The sequence below is a fragment of the Dendrobates tinctorius genome, unplaced genomic scaffold (assembly GCF_039654945.1).
Source record: "Dendrobates tinctorius isolate UK_male_01 unplaced genomic scaffold, ASM3965494v1 ptg000016l, whole genome shotgun sequence".
NCBI lineage: Eukaryota > Metazoa > Chordata > Amphibia > Anura > Dendrobatidae > Dendrobates > Dendrobates tinctorius.
In genome coordinates, this window is record NW_027361684.1 from 53,635,940 (window position 1) to 53,658,361 (window position 22,422).

The window sequence follows — 22,422 nt, forward strand, 5'->3', positions numbered from 1 at the left end:
TATAGTGACAAATTTCTATAGTTTATTTTTCATTTTAGAAAAAAATTCTCACATGTGTAAAAAAAAATATATACTGTATAATATATATATATATTAGATTTCTTTGTTATTTTCTTAGACCCATTACTTTTTTTCCATATATTTGAGCTGGATGACAGCTTCTACTGTATTTTGCATGGCTAACTGTCATTTTTATTTAAACCATTTTGAAGTACATGATGTTTTGATCTGCTACATGTACTTGGCACGCTCAATGCTGGCAGGATGCAAGCATTCAGTTTGCCAGCCAGCAGAGACAGTGAGTTGCGCGTGCTAGCGAGCTCCGTGGGAAAGTTCTCATGCTCGCGTCTACGTCAGTGAGGTGAATAGAGTTCATTGGGTATGAACTCTGCTCAGCTTTTTCACATCTCTGCAAGGCACTGAGCTGGGCTGCTACATGTAGCAGAGCTAGACTCATCAAGGGACAAATAAATAATTACTTCTCATCGGAAAGGTGAGTGTAGTGAAATATGTATAAGTATGGATGTATGACTGTCAGTAATTACCATCTGTTCTAGGCTGCAGTTCTTACAGGGGTCACAGCATATGTTATCCTGAGAAGGCAGTCTCCTGTCTCCAGTCTCACCAGGGGGCTTTAATGAGAACCACAAAGTGGAAACATTTCACACCTTCTGGCTCTTTTAAAAAGAGAGATGCCAATTACAGCCTGACACTATCTATCTATGAGAAAGGTTACACAAAGTGTTTAAGAGAAAAATAATGTATTCATTGGTATAATAGCCATGGTTCAGTCATAAACCAGCAATTAGAATATTAACATGAGAGGCTGGTCTAACAATCTGATCTCTAGAGTAAGTCTATAAATTAGGTCTACATACAAAGAAAGATGTTCACATGTGGGGGCAGCCTGGAAAGCTGATGTGAGTCATTCCATATTTCTCCCTCCCTCAGGGACAGAGTACCAGACTGCAAAGTTCAATATTTCTGTAAGTTTTCTCCCTTTTATTTTATCACTGTTTTTGCATAGTTCTATGTCACTTTTTAGTTTCATTTTTATATCCTTTTTATTGTAAGCACTGTACCTTTTATATTAAAACTTAAAACTTTAATAAGTCTTAACCTTGTATACTCTAAATAATCCATAGCCTTAAAGAGTTTGCTCCTGGTGATTGGCACATAGTAGTAGTAGTACTTCCGGGACTTATCGCTTATGTGTTCGGTGAGTGGTGGCAGCGTGTATGAGCGGGGTGCGTGGTCTGTGTTGGGGTGTGATTTATGCTCCAACTGCAGCATAGAACAGAGGTTGAATGCTGGGCTGAGTGAGAGGAGACAGATTAACCCTTGCAGGCACAACCCCAAGTCACGTGCTGAGAAGCGAGTATGTGAAAGTGAGGAATATGATTATTTGTTTTACTGTTTTACAGGGGACATGGACATCGGAGGATTATCTTCACGTCGGAGACAGGTGAGGGATATGGTTTATTATTTTAATTCTTTTACAAGTGACATGGGCTTCAGTGGGTTAGCTGTTAAGGTGACTATAACTTTGCTTTTTTACTTTTAATTTAAAAAAATGGGTCAATGTCTTTACTTCAAATAAAGGATTTTTTTCAGGGTGTTTTTTTATTTACAATATGATTATGGGGTAATTAATGAGGCATTTTATTGATGCCTCTCCATTACTAACACCTGGGCTTAATGTCAGTTGCCAATACAAACCTGACTTCAACCCCACTTAATAATGCACCAGGGCAAGTGGGAAGAGTGAGGCTAAGCACCAGAATTGACGTATCTTATGGATGCACATTTTCTGGGGCAACAGAAAGCTGATGTTTTTATTCCGGGATGAGTCCAATATTCATGGTCCCTTCCTTGGCTACTAATACCAGCTCACAGCTGTCTGCCTAGCCTTTGCTGGTTATCATTTATAAGGGGACCTCATTTTAATAACTAGTAAAGGCTAAGTATATAGCTGCACTTTCCCTCTGCTAGTTAATAAAATTTGGGGTGATCCCACACTATTTTTTTCCAAAATGTATTTATTTAATAATTAAATACATGTATAGTAAGCATAGTAAGCCACACAAGCACTGTACTAAATATATATGTCACTGATCTACAGTATATCTATTCTATGTACAAATATACATTCTGTTGGGTCACGCTGTGAATTTACTGTATGTGGCTGATGAAATGTCAGGTTTTCAAGGAGATACGTGTATAATAATCGGACGGCACTCGCATGGTCTCAGAGCTGTGCAATTTTTTTTTTTTCTGAAATTCGCATCCACTCGCAGCATGCTGCAATTTTTTTATCAGTTCAATTGCAATCCTATACAAGATGAGCGCTGAATTATTGAATAACTTTGGATTATATGCAGTCCAATTTTTTTTATCAGATTTCATTCGTCCAATTTCATCGCAAGTGGGATCGAACCCTTACAGTAAATTTTTACTTGATTGTATTAATACAATTGTCTTTTCTACCAAGTGCATCTCTTCTCTGTGCACGATATCTCACCCATTGCAGCTCAATTTGACTGAAATGTAATATTAAAGTTAAGCCATTGATAAGTGTGATGCCATTTTAAAAAATGATGCACATCCTAACGAATATAGGCTACTCTGGAGCCTTTTCTTAAATACTTATGTATTTGGCTAAAAAGCTTTGTTGTTATAATGTATCTTTACAAATGTTGGACTGTTTCGCCTCTAGTCATCATAGTACTTAGCAGACTGCAGAGTAACTTAACAATGAAGCCATCAGTAAGCTCGTTCTGAAAATAGGCTTTGTAACCATTATTGTTTTTCTTCTGCACTTTCTTCTAATTTGATTAAGGGTATGTTCACACAACCATATTTTTGGTCTGAATGCTGCTGAAAAAACGGAAAGCAATTCTTTAACATAGGAAACTGTATTTAATCATGTAAACATTTAATAACTGATGTAATATGACAATCTATTGCTCACGGATTGCATATGGCAGTCAAATGAGAAAAAAATTGTCCAAGTTTCTGGATAAAGCGTGGATGATTTTTATACACTTATCCGAACCTAGCCTGATTGTCTCAAAGTTCAATTTTCATCTGGCCATATATCAACTTCAGAAAATTCTGTAAGCGAGGAGTGATAAGTAGAGTTGAGCGATACCGTCCGATACTTCAAAATATCGGATCGGAATGGATCGGCCGATCTTTAAAAAAAGTATCGGTATCGCCGATGCCGATACCGGAAGTCCCATTCAAGTCTATGAGACTTCCGGTATCGGAATTGGAAAAACCCTTTCCTGCCCTTGTACAGCCTCTCGGGGGTCTGTACGGGCCTTCCGGGGGTCTCTGCCGGCCTGCCGGGGGTCTGTGCCGGCCTGCCGGTGGGCTGTGCGGACTGCCCGGGGTCTGTACCGGCCTGCCGGGGGGCTGTGCCGGCCTGCCGGTGGTCTGTGCACCCTGTGGGAGTCTGTACCGGCCTGCCGGGGGGCTGTGCCAGCCTGCCGGTGGTCTGTGCACCCTGTGGGGTTCTGTACCGGCCTGCCGGGGGGCTGTGCCGGCCTGCCGGGGGGCTGTGCTGATGTCCGGGGGTCTGTGCAGGCATCGTCTGATGGGACTACAAGTCCCATCGGGCGATGCCTGCTACCATGACAGTGATTGACACATTAGCCAATGATGGGACAGTAGTAGTCCCATCATCCGGCTAATGTGTTAAATGTAAAAAAAAAAAAAAAAAAAAATATTACGTACATACATACTACATGCATGCTACATACATACTACATGCTACATACATAGTACATATATACTACATGCATGCTACATACATACTACATGCTACATATATACTACATGCATGCTACATACATACTACATGCATGCTACATACATACTACATGCATGCTACATACATACTATATGCATGCTACATACATACTACATGCTACATATATACTACATGCATGCTACATACATGCTACATGCTACATACATACTACATACATACTACATGCATGCTACATACATACTACATGCTACATACATACTACATATATGCATCATACATACTACATGCTACATACATACTACATACATACTACATATATACTACATGCATGCTACATACATACTGCATGCATGCTACATACATACCACATGCATGCTACATACATACTACATGCTACATACATACTACATACATACTACATACATGCTACATGCATGCTACATACATACTACATGCTACATACATACTACATATATACTACATGCATGCTACATACATACTGCATGCATGCTACATACATACTACATACATACTACATACATACTACATGCATGCTACATACATACTACATGCTACATACATACTACATATATACTACATGCATGCTACATACATACTACATGCTACATACATACTACATACATACTACATGCATGCTACATACATACTACATGCTACATACATACTACATGCATGCTACATACATACTACATGCTACATATATACTACATACATACTACATATATACTACATGCATGCTACATACATACTACATGCTACATACATACTACATACATACTACATGCATGCTACATACATACTACATGCTACATACATACTACATACATGCTACATACATACTACATACATACTACATGCATGCTACATACAATACATTCATACAATACATACATAGACATACAGTACATATAACATAGAGTAACATACTTACCAATACTTGTCACATTGTTCCCCGAAGCCATTGTCTTCTACGGAATAAATATTAACATAACAAACCACAAAAATACTCACCCATGATCCGAAGCAGTCCACGAGTGTGTCCCACGACGATCTTGGGTAGAGAACTGCAGCATCAGCTGATGCTGCCGCTCTCTACGGGCTGCAGGAATCCAATGACGGAAGGTAGGTATCCTTCCGCACTGTATTCCTCCGCCACTTAAAAAAAAAAAGTCCCTAGTCTCACTTTATGGTAAAAGCTGTGTGGGAATTTTTTTTATTTTAAGTGGCGGAGGAATACAGTGCGGAAGGATACCTACCTTCTGTCATTGGATTCCTGCAGCCCGTAGAGAGCGGCAGCATCAGCTGATGCTGCAGTTCTCTACCCAAGATCATCATGGGTGAGTATTTTTGTGGTTTGTTATGTTAATATTTATTCCGTAGAAGACAATGGCTTCGGGGAACAATGTGACAAGTATTGGTAAGTATGTTACTCTATGTTATATGTACTGTATGTCTATGTATGTATTGTATGAATGTATTGTATGTAGCATGCATGTAGTATGTATGTAGTATGTATGTAGCATGTATGTAGTATGTATGTAGCATGTAGTATGTATGTAGCATGCATGTAGTATGTATGTAGTATGTATGTAGCATGTAGTATGTATGTAGTATATATGTAGTATGTATGTTGTATGTATGTAGCATGTAGTATGTAGCATGCATGTAGTATGTATGTAGTATATATGTGGTATGTATGTAGCATTGTAGTATGTATGTAGCATGCATGTAGTATATATTTAGTATGTATGTAGCATGTAGTATGTATGTAGCATGCATGTAGTATATATGTAGTATGTATGTAGCATGTAGTATGTATGTAGCATGCATGTAGTATGTAGTATGTATGTAGCATGCATGTAGTATGTATGTAGTATATATGTGGTATGTATGTAGCATGTAGTATGTATGCAGCATGCATGTAGTATATATGTAGTATGTATGTAGCATGTAGTATGTATGTAGCATGCATGTAGTATATATGTAGTATGTATGTAGCATGTAGTATGTATGTAGCATGCATGTAGTATGTATGTAGTATATATGTGGTATGTATGTAGCATGTAGTATGTATGTAGCATGCATGTAGTATATATGTAGTATGTATGTAGCATGTAGTATGTATGTACCATGCATGTAGTATGTATGTAGTATATATGTGGTATGTATGTAGCATGTAGTATGTATGTAGCATGCATGTAGTATGTATGTAGTATGTATGTAGCATGTAGTATGTATGTAGCATGCATGTAGTATATATGTAGTATGTATGTAGCATGTAGTATGTATGTAGCATGCATGTAGTATGTATGTAGTATGTATGTAGCATGTAGTATGTATGTAGCATGCATGTAGTATGTATGTAGTATGTATGTAGCATGTAGTATGTATGTAGCATGCATGTAGTATATATGTAGTATGTATGTAGCATGTAGTATGTATGTAGCATGCATGTAGTATGTATGTAGTATGTATGTAGCATGTAGTATGTATGTAGCATGCATGTAGTATATATGTAGTATGTATGTAGCATGTAGTATGTATGTAGCATGCATGTAGTATATATGTAGTATGTATGTAGTAAGTATGTAGCATGTAGTATGTATGCAGCATGCATGTAGTATGTATGTAGTATGTATGTAGCATGTAGTATGTATGTAGCATGCATGTAGTATATATGTAGTATGTATGTAGCATGTAGTATGTATGTAGCATGCATGTAGTATGTATGTAGTATGTATGTAGCATGTAGTATGTATGTAGCATGCATGTAGCATGTAGTATGTATGTAGCATGCATGTAGTATATATGTGGTATGTATATAGCATGTAGTATGTATGTAGCATGCATGTAGTATGTATGTAGTATGTATGTAGTATTTTTTTTTTTTTAACATTTAACACATTAGCCGGATGATGGGACTACTACTGTCCCATCATTGGCTAATGTGTCAATCACTGTCATGGTAGCAGGCATCGCCCGATGGGACTTGTAGTCCCATCGGACGATGCCTGCACAGACCCCCGGACATCAGCACAGCCCCCCGGCAGGCCGGCACAGCCCCCCGGCAGGCCGGTACAGACCCCCACGGGGTGCACAGACCACCGGCAGGCCGGCACAGCCCCCCGGCAGGCCGGTACAGACCCCGGGCAGTCCACACAGCCCCCGGGCAGGCCGGCACAGCCCCCCGGCAGGCCGGCAGAGACCCCCGGAAGGCCCGAAATGACGGCGCATCATGATGCGCACACACCGCGCATCATGATGACGTCATTTCAGCTGTCAATCAACTTTGAACTTCCGATTCCGATGCCCGATATTGAAAAAATATCGGATGTCGGTATCGGAATTCCGATACAGCAAGTATCGGCCGATACCCGATACTTGCGGTATCGGAATGCTCAACTCTAGTGATAAGGCTTACACTTTGAACAAGTCACACTGGCCATGTTGAGCCCGTGTCTATTGCACTACAAAATGCCTGCATGTGTGATATACTTAAATATGTATTGCCAGCTATGGTGAGGGCTGTTTTCTCTGCTGGGAAAAACTGCATCCACACATTTTACCCTTGCTGGAAGATTGTGCACTTTTGCATGAACCAGGAAGTGTGCACGATCCCTCTGGGAGGAGGAGGTGCTTCTGAGAAGTTGCAATGTGCAGAGCTGTGAAGATGTAGGAAGAGGTGGGAACATGGAGGTTTGCAGGCAGAGGAGAGGAGCATGCCCTCTCTGCCAGGACAAGCTGCCCAAGGCAGGGTATCAGTCCCTAGAGCACAGAGACTTCCAAGGTCCGTGCTAAACTGAAAGACTGCTCAGTTTTCATATAGCGAGCAGTATCGTGCTTTTGCCCAAGATTCAGCCAGCAGTCAGAACTGCTGTGACCCAGTACTGTTACCGCACTGACTTCTGTGAGATGAGATCTGGAAGTGTTAGTAATGATACAAAACACAGCTCTGCTTTATTTATGCACAGAAGCTGCAGAGATTAGTGAGGAGAGGAGGGCAGGTTCTTGTTTCCCCTGTATGACACTACTTGATTATGATTGGCTAACCTTATGCAATAGAACAATTACACACCCCCAGAGAAAAAACTCTGGTACACCCAGTTGAACAGTACATAAATTATAACCTAAACCTTACAAACAATTAGATCTACAATGGAGAGGAGAAACGAAAAATAAAAACTATTATTTATTTACTATTCCATGATGCATGATGTGGCCAGTTTAACATACTCAAACTAATGAAAGATCCTCTGCAAAGAATCTTCTATCAGAAGAGCTGATTGACAGATTCACTGTTAATGCATTCCTTAGTCTGCTAATTTCTTGTGATACATAGAGGATATAGAAACCAAGTTGTTCAAAAATTTTAATGAAGCCCTCACAAGTCTCGATGTCCACCTTTGTCAGCATAATAAAAGTGGAGGAGAGATCAAGGAGACCAGTTGTAGAGGGGGAAGGTTAACAAATGTAGATGTAGTATCCATATCTCAACTTACCCCTACAACTGCAGTTTAATTGTGGATGACAGAGTGACAAAAAAGTAATTAACTAAGTGATTTCTGGGAATTGCGGTGCTATCTAGATAGAAAGCTTGTCGATTAATACCTTTCACTGTTCTTATAGCTACTATCTTGCGGTCAGCTTCAACCAGGACCATATTGTATTTAACCAGGGGCGGACATACCGCATGTGAAGCCGGTGCGACTGCATTGGGGCCTGGAGGTGGAGGGGGGGCCCCTGCAGGATGGCTAATAATGAAGGCAATCTGGCCTGTTTATCCAGTCCTGAGGCTCCGGGGGGGCCCATTGCCAGATTGCCTTCATCTGTGGAGGGCAGGGAGAGATCCCTGCAGCTCCGCTGCCTGCAAGAGAAAATGTTAGCGGAGTGGAGCTGCAGCGATCCGTCCTGCTCCTTGTCCGTGCTTCCTGTCTTACACAATCAGCAGTGTGGCTGGATGACGTCATCATTCAGCGCCGCGGCTGTGCGACAAAGAGGAAGCTGCCGGTGATGGTGATGCTGCGGGAGTGTGTGCGGAGAGGTGAGAGGTGCTGGGTATGATGCCGTCCCTTATTATATAGCTTCCTCTGCTGTTATGTACAGTGCTGTCTCTTACATAGTGTATTCTTGATATTTTTGTTATTCACAGCGCCCTCTTTTATTACATAGTCCCCTCAATTGTTAGATATAAAATGACTGCTGATGGAGGAGCCGGTGACTAGACTACCATTCCATCAGCTCCTCCATTAGAAAATAAGCTTTCCCATGCTCCATCAGCCATCATTGCATTATACAGCTACAAAGACAGGATGGTATGTAATAAAAAACAGGGCTCTATATAATTCAATATGTAAGGGACGGTGCTGTACATAGCAAGGGAGGGCACTGTATAATAAGTGATGGCAAAATACATAATAAAGGAGACTATGTAGTATACAGCTCTGGCAAAAATTACGAGACTACTTTAAAATGTTCAGTTTGTCTGATTTTTCTCTTTATACTGTATGTACTGTATATTTAAGTAAAATGTAAATTGTCCTTTTATTCTATAAACTACTGATAACATGTCTCCAAATTTCCAAGCAATAAATGTTGTATTTTTTTTCCGAAAATGAGAAATGGTCAAAATTACAAAAAAAAAATCCAGTGCTTTCAGACCTCAAACAATTCAAAGAAAACAAGTTCATAATCATTTAAAAGCAACAATACTAATGTTTTAACTCAGGAGGAGTTCAGAAATCAATATTTTGTGGAATAACCATGATTTTTAATTGCAGCTGTCATGCGTCTTGGCATGCTTGCCACCAGTCTTTCACACTGCTCCAGAGTCCTGACGCAAAAATGTAAGCAGTTCTTCTTTGTTTGATGGCTTGTGACTATCCATCTTCCTCTTGACTACATTTCAGGGTTTTCAATGAGGTTCAGGTCTGGAGATTGGGCTGCCCATGACAGGGTTTTGATGTATGTGTGTGTGGCTATCTATCTATCTGTCTATCTATCTATCTATCTATCTATCTATCTATCTATGTATATATATATATATATATATATATATATATATATATATATATATATATATATATATATATACATAGCTTTGTCACCATAGGAGAGGGGCCCAGACACATTTATTGCACAGGGGCAACAAGCTGTCAGTGTCCACCCCTGATTTACACCTTCTGCAGCCTGCCAGTGTTGCCAGTTTTAAGTTATACTTACAATGGTTTATACTCCTGTAACTTTATTTATGTTTAGTCTTTTTGATTTGAGTTTGGCATCCTCCTGACCACATCCCTGACTTCTGATTTTGTCCTTGTCCTGAGCTATGACCCGGCTTACCAAACCTTTCTCTTTGCCAGATTGCTCCTCTGGCCAGCACCTGCTCCGTTGCCATAACCCTGTATTTGTTCAAATCCCTGTATAGAGGTTAATGGGTGAATGCCAGAGTTTCCATAAGACCTGCCAAACGAAGTGGACTGTGCAAATCCTGTTTTTGGAAGCTCTATTAATTTATATTAGAAATATAATTTGGCCCCCATTCCAGTTTAGAATGGGGCCCCTTAATCTTTGTCCTCACTTTTCATACCTTGACTACCTGAGAATACTCACTTATCAGCATTATTTTAATTACACAACATGATCAAAACTTCTCTGAATTATTTCTTCAGTAAACATTTTTGCATACATTTACATAGTAACCTACTAAATTTCCAAAAATATGTTCTACGACTCTGAAGTTTGTAAAATTAGTTCATATTTTTCAGCCCTTCCATGTAATCCATACTTGATAGGTAACTTATGATTGCACTGCTTAATTTTACTGCTACAAATGCAGTATATCATGTATTTAAAATTCTATCTGCATAATTTCAGCCTCAATATAGATAACACATGAAAATTTAAGCATAGTCATGTCAGCTAACATAGAAAAAAATTCAAAAAAACTCATATCACAAGATATGGCCTTCCCAAAACCCTGTCTGATGACAAATGCACATATAGCAGGGTGCAGCAGGCCTCCACTGATAAAGGCAAGGGGCAGCTCAGGTGCAGACTACTGATAAAAACAACCACCCCACACCTACCAGACCATGGAGGGGTGGGCTGCCTAGTAGAAAAAATGCACAGGGTTTTGGGAAGGCCATATCTTGTGCTATGAGTTTTTTTTTAAACATAGTCATGTCCCTAAAAGTCTAACATGTGAATGGTCCCATACATATTAGATGAAAGTTGGCCAAACTCACCAATTTCTCCACTGGCATGACAGTCAAGATCAAGCATTAAGATTTGTGACTAGTTCTTCAAGATGTTTGGAACAACCTTCCTACTGATATCCTTCAACAACTGTCGCACTGTACTATATATTGTATTTATATACAGGGTCAGCTTTTATTGTGTGTGATCTGTGTCATCAAACAGGGTGCACCACATATGTGATACTGGAGGGGACACCAAAGGACTTGGTCTGTGCACCCAAATCTTACATAATGTCTAAACCTATAGAAATAAAGCTACATAAAATTCAGCTAAATTCCTTCAATGGCGTGGCCATGTTTACAGATAATAGCTGATTTCATAATGCCACACCAGACCTCAGATTTTTATCGTACTTCATCTCAGCCCAATTCACTTCAACTGTGTTAAGTAGCACTACCAGACTCAACCAACAGGTGTGGTACTATTTTTGGAAGCAAAAATCCATGAATATAAAATCCTGTACAAACTTTTGAAGTATTGATCTGAGAGGTGTTACAACTCTAATTCCAAAAAAGTTGGGACACTATGTAAAATGTAAAGAAAACAAGAATGTAACAATTAGGAAATCTCTTTCAGCCATATACTTACTTTTTGTACACAACAGAACGTAGGATACATATCAGTAGGTGAAACTTAGACAATTTAACTTTTGATTTGAAAAAATGAACTCATTTAGAAATGGATGGCAGCAACACATCTGAAAAGTAGGTACAGGGTTAACAAAATGCTTGAAAACTAAGTGGTACTAGTGGAAAAACCGCCCAAAGTCAATTTTCAATCAAGTCACATGATTGTGTATAAAAAAAGAGTATGTTAGAGAGGCAGAGTCTCTTGGAAGCAAACATGGTCAGAGGTTCACCCATTTGTGAACAACTGCATCTAGAATTTGTGGAACCATTTCCGAAAAATGTTCCTCGACATAAAATTGCAAATACTTTGGATATCCTAACAGTTACAGTACATAGTACAATCAAAAGATTCAGAGATTCTAGAGAAAACCATGTGCACAATGGGCAAGGTCAGCAATCAATATTGTATGTTCCTGATCTATAGGCCATAAGATGGTACTGTAATAAAAAATAGGCATGATTTGGACAGTCAAATCACATCATGGGCTCAGGAATACTTTCAGAAATCATTGTCTGTGAACATAGTTCACCATGCAAGCCTCAAATACAAGATAAAGCTTTTTCATGTGAATAAGAAGCCATATGCCAACACAATCCAGAAATGCTGTGGTATTCTCAGGATCAAAGCTCATATAAAATGGACTGGGGAAAAATGGAAAACTGTTCTGTGGTCAGATTAATTAAAAATTGAAATTCTTTATGTAAAATCACAGGAGAGGGACCATTCAACTTATCAGCTCACAGTTCAAAAGTCTGCACCTCTAATGGTATAGTGCTGCATTACTGCCTATGGCATAAACAGCTTACACATCTTGAAAGGCACTATCAATACAGGGAAGGGGGTGCATATGTAGGCAAAAAAATGTCTATTCATACATTTTTTTATTATATTAGGATAGGTAGAAGCTTGGATGAATGATCACAGTGGTCACCAGACCTTACACAGACGGACATTTTCTTTTGCAGAATTTTCAAGGATTAGGTGTTGTAGATGGCTGTATGACACCTAGTGGATAGGAGATAAACCTGGAGAAGTGCTTTAGCACATATAGGACTAAAAGGGGTTAATCGGCCATGACAGTTTGTAAGCAGCTGAAGAGTTGGGAAAGACAGCTGCTCATCATATCTTCACCTTTTGGGTATTGTTCATTTTATAAATTGAGAGCTGTTTGTCTTACACATTGCTGTGTGTGCAGAGGTGTGCAGATCTCCTGGATTGACTGCCTGTCGTGCAATAAAGGGACAACCACCAGAGGGCGAGGAAGGGAGGTAACAGCAGCTCACCTCAAGCGAAGACCTGTAGAGCTGAGTAAACACCGCTAGGGGGCAGTAGAGAGGTCGTACAAGCCAAGTCAGCAGCTGTCAGGAACGCAGTGTAAGAGGGGAAGACAGGAACAAGGTCTGAAGCAAGCCAGAGGTCAAAAAGCCGGTCAGGAGCGCGGTAACAAGAGGATGAGACGAAAACACAGCCAGAAACATGCCAAAGGTCAGAGCCAGACAGAACAATCAAAAACAAGAATGGAAGACAGATGCACAGGTCAGAAGTCAGGCAGAGAAGATTAACCCCTGCCAGACCAGGTCGAAAAACAGAAAGCAAACCCCGACCTGGATAATGACACTGTCTTTGCAAAATGACTAAGAAGCTGGACTCTAAGCCAGGCGAGCTAACCAGTACTATTGTATGGACTTTTTGCTTTATATTGTACTTTGAGCTGGAGAAGAAAGTAGTTTTAACCTTCACTTTGCGAATGCTAAATAGGGCTTTGACTATGGGGTATTAGTTTCCTCAGACTAATCAGCCCCTTTCCCTGTTATCGCGCCCCTGTGAGCATGATAACATACTTTGCACGAGTCGGCATCATCGCCAGCTCATGCAAATCTCTTGTGATAACATGGAAAGAGGTCAGACTAGTCTGGGGAAACTAATGCCCCATCGACTAGTCAAAGCCCTAATTAGCATTTGAAAATTAAATTCTAAAAATACTTTATTTAAACATATATTTCAATGAACAGCATTATACAGGGCTGGTTAGGTAGGGAATTTAGTCATATACTGTATATGCTAATGCTGCTGAGTTGGAGAGCAAGGGGGACCTGACAGGTTCCCTTTAAAGACTGTTGCAAAAAGAAGAGGGGCACTGCACAATGAGGCTACACAACTTTTTTGAGATGTGTTGCTAAAGAAAATCAGTGTTTTTTTCACATAGGCTATAATGGTTATGTTTTCTATCAGGTGAAAAATGTGGCTAGAACACATACATGATTCACGGACATCTGAATGAGGCCATAAGTGAATACATAAGTTTTAAATTCCATGAGCTTTCAGCATATTTAGATGAAAAATCCATGACAGTTCTCACTTTTTCATAAACAATATTCTGTAATCCTTTCTTTTTGTGAGGGAGTGGGAGATTTGGAACAGTTAAAAATCAATGTTAAAGAATAGTGATGGGCGAGTACTAAAATGCTCGGGTGCTCGTTGCTTGGGTCGAGCAAACTGGAATGATCGGGAGATCGACACAAGCAAAGAGCCCAATGTAAGTCTATGAGAAACTCGAGTATTTTTCCGGTGGCCCCCCCGGCGGTCTGCAGAGGGACTAGAAATTGCGGAAATCGATGGGAACAGTGCTCAAACAACATGAGAACAGCATGGGGAAGACCCCTGGAAGCATTTCTGACTCCAAGGTCACTGCTGTGAACATAGTTGTCAGAGTCTTACTCCACTTTTACAGACTCACAATAAAACATACAAAAACGAAACCAAAATGGATTTTCCTGGGAAATATGTTAAGGAACATCCTTTCAAGGGTAATGACTTGTATAAGGCAAAATAAATAGCCAAAAACAAAAATGCTCCTCCACACCTAGGGCTGGTGTTTCCTCCCTCTACTAATGTACCTATACCCGACATTGCCATTTCTGTGTGTGGTTCCACTATTACTCCCCAGCAACAGGCCCGCTGTCTTGGGCTCATACTTGATTCCGAGCTTTCCTTTGCCCCCCACATTCGATCACTGGCTCGCTCTTGTCATCTGCACCTCAAAAACATTTCTAGAATTCGACCTTTTCTTACTTTTGACTCTGCAAAAACTCTTACTGTTTCTCTTATTCATTCTCGTCTTGACTATTGTAACTCTCTTCTAATCGGTCTCCCTCTTACCAAACTCTCCCCTCTCCAATCTGTCTTGAATGCTGCAGCCAGGATCATATTCCTCACCAATCGTTACACCGATGCCTCTACCTTGTGCCAGTCATTACACTGGCTACCCATCCACTCCAGAATTATTACCCTCACCCACAAAGCCCTCCATAGCTCAGCACCACCTTACATCTCCTCCCTTGTTTCAGTATACCACCCTACCCGTGCCCTCCGTTCTGCTGATGACCTGAGGTTAGCATCCTCAATAGTCAGAACCTCCCACTCCCGTCTCCAAGACTTTACACGTGCCGCGCCAATTCTTTGGAATGCACTTCCCAGGTCAATACGATTAGTCCCCAATCCCCACAATTTTAAGCGTGCCCTGAAAACGCATTTATTCAGACTGGCCTATCGCCTCAACACAATAACCTAATCTATCCCTGTGTGGCACAGCCAAAAGTTTTACCATAACCAGATTTCCTGCATCATGTTCCAACATGCTTTATGCATCCATTAGCCCTCTGTGTTTGTACTGTTACACACTTAACATTATGGCTGGTCCATACAATCAGGGCAACTGTTACCACCCACCTTTCGTGTCTACCTCTTTCCTCATAGACTGTAAGCTTGCGAGCAGGGCCCTCTTTCCTCTTGGTATTTGTTATAATCTACTGTATGTGATTATTGTTATGCTGTAATGTCTATTGTCTGTACAAATCCCCTCTGAAATGTAAAGTGCTGCGGAATATGTCGGCGCTATAAAAATGAAATTTATTATTATTTATTAGGGCTATGTTCACACGTAGCGTTTTTGATGCGTTTTTTAACTTTAGCGTTGCTTTCAACCAAGACAAATGCATTCACTGGGAAATGTCATTTTATCATTTTACAACCATATCTGGAAATGTGGTGTGTGACACATCAGACACATCCTGTTCAATTTATGAAGGAGGGTCTCTGATACTCACAAAGCCTATTTTTATAGGGCCATCAGGCGGCCTTTACTATTCTTAAATGCCCAGCTGTTGGCCCTCACTATTTTTAGAGAGCTGTCAGCCAGCTATGCTTTGTTGTTCCCATTATTAAACAGTGGGTCTCATATACTGTTATTGCGTATGTAGTGACTGGCAGGGATGCCCAAAATTTGGACGCACTCCAATACCCCTTTGAAGAGACGTACAGGAGAGCCCCCTGAAAGCAATGTTCCCATTATTAGGAAGTGGGTCTCCCATAATGTTTGCCTATGCAGTGAATGCAAGGGCTGCCAAAAATTTGGAGGCACTCCAATGTCCCTTGGAAGAGACATGGAGGAGGGCCTCATAAAAGAATGTTCCTATTGGAAAGGAGCGGGTCTCATATACTTGTAATGCCAATGCACAAAGTGTATGGGCTGACAAACATTTACCCCTGGGGGGTATACATGAACATACTGTATAACAAATTTTTTTTATGGGTATCATGAATACCTTTTTAAAAATTATGTGGGTATTGCATCACGGACCACACTCACCCTGGTCATATGGTGATGAAGAATGAGGAGAAGGAGGAGGACAACAGCAAATAACCAAAATCAGGAAGCATAAGTGTGGGTTTGAAGAGGTGCATGGGAATAGACCTTCCGAAAAAGACACTGGATTTGAGTTTATGTTAGGCTGCTATCATTTGGTGGTGTTGAGAAGTCTGGCCCAATCCAGCCCTTGTTCATTTTTATAAGAATCAGCCTGTCAGCATTTTCAGTTGACAGGCAGATGCGCTTATCAGTTATAATTCCACCAACGGCACTAAAAACCCGCTCTGACAAAACGCTAGTGGCAGGGCAGGCCAGGACCTCCAAGGCATAAAGAACCAGTTCATGCCACGTGTCCAGCTTGGATACTTAATAATTATAAGGCTCAGAGGAATCACGGAGGACGTTGGTATGGTCAGCAAGGTACTCCCTCAGCATCTTTCCAAACATTGCACTCCTTGTGAGAGTACCCCGCGATGGGAGGGTCTGAGAAAACTCTCCCAGAACTTTGCCAATGTTCCCCTGTCTCTGCAGGATTGGGTTGTGTCTCTCGCCTGTACTCCTTGGTTGTCCAATGAACTGTAACCTCTGCCGCCAGCGTTTTCAGATGGGAATTTTTTTAATAATTCCACAACAAGGGCCTTCTGGTACTGCCCCTTTTTAGTAGACTTGTCCGCCTCGGAAACAAGAGATAGAAAGTTCCCCTTTTAGCATTGGTCTAGAAGTGTCACCAACCAGTAATGACTGTCACCTAAAATTTTGAGTACGCGAGGGTCACGGGAAAGGCAGTGTAACATAAACTCAGCCATGCTTGCCAGACTGCTAACAGGCAAGACTTCCGTGTCCTCACCAAGAGGACGACTGACCATGCTTTCCTCCTCCTTCTCCCCCTCCTCCCTGTCCTTACACCATCTATGCTGAACAGATGGAATGACAGTTGTGCAGGTAGTATGGTCTATAGCACATGAAACTAGCACATGAAACTCCTGTTATTCCTTCTCCTCCTCCCCCTCCTCTTCCTCATTGTCACCCAATCCACTTTGAGATGAGTCTGTGTGTAATCACTCTGTATGGTTCCTTGCTTCATCTCATCGTGCTCCACCTGCAATGCATCCTCTTTGATTGTGAGCAGAGAGCGTTTCAAAACACAGAGAAGTGGGATGGTGATGCTAATTATGGTGTCATCGCCGCTCACCATCTTGGTGGAGTCCTCACAGTTTTGGAGGATGGTACATATGTCTGACATCCATGTCCACTTTTGAGGTCTTATGTGTGGAGTCTGAACTGAATACCGACGGCCTTGTTGATGCTGATAGTCAACTGCCCTTTTCTGCTCATAAATCCTTCCAAACATCTGCAGTGTAGTGTTCCAATGCATGGGGACATCACACACCAGTCGGTGACCTGGAAGCTGCAAATGCTGCTAAAGCACGGCAAGGGCGGCGGAAGCTGTAACTGACTTTCTAAAATAGGCACACAGGCAGCATACTTTGACAAGCAGATCCGGCAGCTCAGGGTAGGTTTTGAGAAACCGCTGAACCACGAGGTTAAGCACATGGGCCAGGCATGGAACGTGTGTGAGCTTGTCTCGCCTCAGAGCCACCACCAGGTTCCGGCTATTGTCACACACGACCATGCCTGGCTGTAAGTTCTGCGGTGTCAGCCACAGATCTGCCTGCTCTTTCAGAGCTGTCCACAACTCTTCAGCATTGTGCAGTTTGTCACCTAAGAATATTAGCTTCAGCAGAGCCTGTTGCCGCTTGGCTGAGGCAGTGCTGCAGTGCTTCCAGCTTGTGACTGATGTGGCCATTTTGGAGATGGAGGCAGAAGAAGATGAGGTGCATGAGCTGTTGACTGTGGGGGCAACCCTGATTGACCTAGGGCCTGCAATCCTTGGTGTCGGGAGGACTTGTTCCATCCCAAGGTCCGACTGAGTCCTGGATTCCACTATGTTAACCCACAAGCAATTGTCCACATGTCCGTGGTTAGGTGGACTTTCCCAGTAAGTGCATTGTTGAGAGCACGGCTAATTTTGTGGGACACGTGTTTGTGTAATGCGGGGACGGCACACCGGGAGAAATAGTGGCGGCTGGGGACCGAGTACTGAGGGACGGCCGCCGCCATCAGGTTGCGGAAAGCTTCCATCTCCACGAGCCTAAAAGGCAACATTTCAAGCACAAGTAGTCGCAAAATTTGGGAATTTAGTAGTGTGGCCTGTGGGGCGTTGGCTGCGTATTTGTGCTTGCGTTCCAAGGACTGGGGTATGGACAACTGTGGACGTGCTTGCTGATTGTGCTAGTTGAGTGTGTGCAATGACAGGTGCAGGGCAGGAGGCATCTTCGCATGCACCATGGACAGGGGATTGGCTTGCATTCACAACAGCAGAAGAAGCAGTGGTGTCACCCGCAGATACTGTTCCTGGACCTTGGGGTTCAACCCACAAAGTCACGTGCTTTGCTGCCATGTGCCTGATCATGCTAGTGGTGTTCATGCTGGTAGTTTTGCTATCCCTGCTGATGCTGGCCTGGCAGGTGGTGCAAATTGCCTTTTTGCGTTTATCGGCATAGTCTTTAAAAAACATCCAGACTTGGGAAGACCTAACAGATGTACTGGCATCTTCCATCGTGTTGGTGTTACGGGGAACAGTTGCCCGCCTTCTGTCTGTGGCCAACACACTGCTTCTTCCTGCCTGTTGGGGTGCTACGCCTCCCTCCCCCTGTGTGCGGCTGTCCTCGCTCTGCATGTCCTCCTGCCAGGTTGGGTCAGTTACTATATCATCCACCACCTCGTCTTCCACTTCCGCACCCTGGTCCTCCTCCTGACTTTCTGGCAATTGTGTCTTATCATCATCCACCTCTTGTGACACTTTCCCATCGTCACCTTCATGTGAGCGTGGCTGCTCAAATATTTGGGCATCGCTACATGCAATCTCCTCTTGCCCCGCTTCAAGTGGACCAGGTGAGAGGCCCGAATCTATAAATGGAAAAGTGAAAAGCTCTTTGGAGTGTCAAAGTGTGGGATCAGTTGTCTCCAGGCACTCACCATGATGGGAGGAAGGAGGATCAGGGTGAGGAATATGCGGTGCAGACTCACGGCTACTGAGACTTGGCAGTGTGGAAGACAGGGTGCTGGTGGTGGCAAAGTGACAGGAAGCATTATCCACTATCCAACCAACAACCGTTTGACACTGCTCTTGGTTCAATAGTGGTGTGCTGCGGTCCCCTAGTAATTGGGACAGGAAGGTCGGGCATGAAGATGTGGGTGTTTGTTGTGGCACAATTTCACCTTGCCCACAGACTCGACCTCTGCATGCACCATCACGTCCAGTTCCCCATCTCTTGCCACGCGCCTTGTCCATTTTAAATGGAGGACAATATTTTCCACGTTCACTACAAATGGCTAAATTTTGAGCGCACTTATATGTGATCTGTGTGACAAACAAACCACACATTTAAATAGATGGGCTGTAGGTAACTATTTTAAACAGCAAACTGGTGTCAATAACTTCGCTAACACACTGCAACAAAATTTAAATGGAAGCCAGAAATGACAGAATTTCGAGCTCACTTTTTATATGTGATCCGTGTGACAGAAAACCACAGTTTTAAATAGTTGGATTTTTAGCGCTGTAATATGGAGAGGATCTTGCTGTATTCTGCAGTGCCAACAAGCAAATGGAGTAGAAAAACGGTGTTCTCTGGATTGCTTTTTAAGCAAATAATCAGGATTAAGATCCAAAAAATATTCCTGGCCCCTGATATCTGGCGCTATGTCTAGAAATATCTGTAAAAGCAGCAGCAGACAGAACTGGAAAGGACCCTCTTGCTATATGCACAGCAGTCTGCCACATACACTGCGTGCCTGCTTGCCTAGCACTGATATCTATGTAGCTGGATTAGTCCTGGATCACCCCCAGTGCTGGTGTGTGGTTACTCAGTACCAGGCTGGTGTCTTAAAGGGGACATATCGCGGTGGCGGTGACCCGGTCCGTGGCCCTGGGTGTTCATGTAAAATAGGTGGAATGAAGCTGAATAAAGTTTATAGGTAGATAATTTGTGCCGCCACCTGTGGTACTCAGCAAGGAAGGTGTTAAGCCGATGCTGCGGTACAGATCCTCTGGGACAGATGGTGTGATGCAGCAAAGATGGAATAGCTCTCCACAGGCAGAGCTGTAGTCCCAGGGCAGTAGTAGTAGGTGTTGAGGTAGATGGTGTAGTGTTAGGCACCGAGATGTAGCAGTGCTGAGTAGGTTGGCGCAGGAAGAAAGCAATGACACAGCTGAGTGCAGTTCTAATAATGCTTTTTACTCACGTTTCTGGCACAGACAGGTGCCTGATTCAGTGCCGCAGCCTCCAGGTCAGGGGCTCAGCCAACTCCCAGGCAGATGGAATACACCCTTCCAGCACTCGCTTCCATGTGCCTTTTCTGAACGTCTCCTTACTAGCGCTAATCTGAAGTACTTGTAGTTCTGAATTACACTCAAGTTCCTCCTTCTTGATGTTACTTATAACTCTACTCGTATGACAGGCAGCTGTAGCCTGCATCGAGGACTCCATACAATCATGTCTCGGCTCACACACGTTGCTGCTGTGTCTTTGAGTCTTAGATGGGAATAAAGTGGTCACACTTCTATTCCTCTGGTTTCTGCTGTAGGATCATTAGCATCACACACAGCCTCGGATACCAGCGGCCGCCCTTGGCACATTGAACTTAGGAAAGGGCTCTGCACTAGCCCTAGTCTCCAGTCTCTTTCCTCCTCGCGTTCCTTTCTTATCTATCTTCCTTCTGAACAACTGATCCTTCTTTCTTCCTCTTTCCTTGCCAGCAGCTCCAGCTCACAGGAGGCTGCTGCAACTACGTCCTTTCCCTCCTTCCCCCAGAGAAGAACTGTATTTCTCCCCGTCTATGGGGATTCCGACTGCAGAGAGGTCCTCTCTCCGCTTCCCCCTGCGGGGAACTGACTTAACTTGTGGAAACTGTTTGGGTAAGAATACAAGGACAGAACAATGGAAAGGACACCATTGTAGGCATTTACTACAGGCCGCCTGTGCAAGCAGAAGATATGGATGAACTCTTTATGCATCAAATGGCCAAGTTCTCCAAAAAATATTACATAGTTGTCATGGGAGATTTCAACTATCCAGACATTTGTTGGGAATCTCTCTCAGGCAAAACTAACAGGTCAAGGAAATTCTTATCCTCTCTTGCTGATAACTTTATCTTCCAAAAGATAGGGGAGAAAATAAGGAGAACTGCTTCCTTGGATCTAATCCTTATAAACAGGGAGGAAATGCTTGAGGAGGTAAAAGTGTCTGGGACCCTAGGAGATAGCGACCATGCTGTTTTAGAATTTTGGATAACTAGAGGAGGAAGACCTGTGAAGACTCAGATGTCAAGGTTAGATTTCAGAAAGGCAGATTTTAAGGGATTCAGAAAGAGAATTGGAGGGATCCAATGGCTGGATATCCTTAAGGACAAAAATGTCCAGGAAAGATGAGAAATCTTGAAGAATGAAATCCTCAAAGCACAATCGTTTACAATTCCGAAAAGAGGGAAGAATAGGAAGCATTTAAGGAAACCAGGATGGAGGAACACAGAACTTAAGCACATGCTAAAAAGGAAGAAATAAATGTTTATAAAATGGAAAGAGGGAGGCATATATAAAGAAGAATATAATGCTGTCTGCAAAACCTGCAGGGCACGAATCAGATTATCTAAAGATGACAATGAATTGAGGCTTGCAAGAGATGTCAAAAGCAATAATAAAGGATTTTGGGGATATGTCAAAAGTAAAAGAAAAGTCAAAGATGCTATAGGATGAAAATGATGAAATGGTAAGCCAGGATGTTGAGAAGGCCGAACTTTTAAATTCCTATTTTGCATCTGTTTTCTCTCAGAAAGGAAATGTAACATCAACTATTCTTTACTGTCCTATTAAGGGAATAGAAGAATCCAGGATAACTATAAAGAGAAATATAGTGAGGAAACACTTAGCTAACCTAAATGAATTCAAGTCTACAGGTCCAGATGAATTACACCCCAGAGTATTGAAGGAGATAGCAGAAGAAATTTTTGAACCGCTCTCCATAATCTT

At 42.2% G+C, this 22,422-nt stretch overlaps 1 long non-coding RNA gene across 1 annotated transcript in view; it reads left to right on the forward strand.

Annotated features, from left to right (window-relative positions):
• Positions 1-409: 409 nt before the first annotated feature.
• Positions 410-22,422, forward strand: part of LOC141078188 (uncharacterized) — a 47,105-nt gene continuing 25,092 nt past the window's right edge. The window contains exons 1-2 of the long non-coding RNA XR_012227707.1: positions 410-493; positions 1,425-1,465. This is a non-coding gene — a long non-coding RNA (uncharacterized lncRNA). The remainder of the gene's footprint in view (positions 494-1,424; positions 1,466-22,422) is intronic.